The 1,547-nt window shown below is 48.4% G+C and overlaps 1 pseudogene; it reads right to left on the bottom strand.

Moving 5' to 3' along the window:
- Positions 1-395: 395 nt before the first annotated feature.
- LOC119357523 overlaps positions 396-1,547 on the bottom strand; it is a 27,306-nt pseudogene continuing 26,154 nt past the window's right edge.

Below are 1,547 nucleotides of genomic sequence, written 5' to 3'. Positions count from 1 at the left end.
TGAACCTTTTTTTCTGATAACATTCAGGATAATTGATGTGATTTTAGCAGGGCAGGAATGGCCATAGAGCAATGGCTAGCGTACGACCTCACCGTGCCATCTTGACAGTACAATCCGGCCGCACCGCCGTGGCCACCAAGAGCCCGCGCTGCCGTGGACTATGACCAACATCACATCTCACCACCCGCTAACGTCTAAGCAATTGTTGTGCCGCCGCCAACTTCCAGGAGCTTGCCTCCATTTCCAAAGAAAAAACTTCCAAGAGCTCGCTCGTTTCCGTCGAGCGGGATCTCACCGTGATGCTGCCGAGGAGATCCCACCGTGGTGCCCTACCGCATACATCTGTATCTGGCCGTCACAGGGATGCTCGCCGCGCTGCGCCGCAATGAGATGAACTAGGTGCTCAGGCCATGCCACTTCGATCTGATGGTCTGTGATGCCGGGGGAGGAGTAGCCGTAGCACAACCAGCAGCAGGGCCCGGAGGCCGAGGGTGAGCACCATCACCAGGAGCAGCACGGCGACCTCCAGGTGCAACCACCTTGTCCCCCTCCTTGATCTCCTGCTGCGGATCTCCAACGAGCAGCCGGATCCGAGCAGATGTGGCAGCGGCCGCCCACTGAGTGGATGGATCCGAGGCAGACAGGTAGATGCATCCCTGAAAATGTAATGCTCTAGGTTTTTAGATTCTACTCCCTCCGTTTGTAAATATAAGCCTTTTTAGAGATTTCAATGAAGACTACATACAAATGTATGTAGATATATTTTAGAGTGTAGATTCATTTATTTTGCTCCGTATGTAGTTCATATTGGGATCTCTAAAAAGACTTATACTTCCTCCGTCCGAAACAGCGACGAAGGGAGTATTTAGGAACGGACGAAGTACCACACACTCTCTAATTTATAGAGCTCCACACCATGCATGCGGCTGTAGGGGCAAGGACAGTGATCTACTCCCTTCTTTCCTGTTTATAAGGCTTATCTCAATTTTTTTGTTTTTTTCAATTTGAAGGGCTCATCTCCATCTCATTTTAAGATTTCAAGGGGCAATTAATCTTTGCATGCAAATATTAAAAAGGAGCACACCAATGCATGTAATGTTCCTACTCATCTAGTGGTCAAACATGCATGCACCATAATTAATCCAATTAATGCATCTATTTAATTTGAGTAGTTTTATAAAGTACGAGATACATTCCTCCACTCACCATATGTCTTGGTTGATGAGATTTCAGATTTGAGACCTATAAGGCCCTTCCCAATACTCCATCTTCACTAGTAGAAAACAAGGCTTTCGTTCGGGCCAGATAAGCCCATTAGTCCCGGTTCAGTCACGAACCGGGACTAATGTGAGCATTGGTCCTGGTTCGTGCGGCCAAAGGCATTGGTCCCGGTTCAAATGAGCCTTTTAGTCCCGGTTTAAGACACGAACCAGGACTAAAGGGTGCGATGCCCTTAGTCCCGGTTCGTATCTCAAACCGGGACTAATGATTACACCTTTAGTCCCGGTTTGAGACACGAACCGGGACTAAAGGGTGTCCTTTAGTCC

Source organism: Triticum dicoccoides, chromosome 2A (assembly GCF_002162155.2).
Source record: "Triticum dicoccoides isolate Atlit2015 ecotype Zavitan chromosome 2A, WEW_v2.0, whole genome shotgun sequence".
NCBI lineage: Eukaryota > Viridiplantae > Streptophyta > Magnoliopsida > Poales > Poaceae > Triticum > Triticum dicoccoides.
This window is presented reverse-complemented; position numbering and strand designations above follow the sequence as displayed.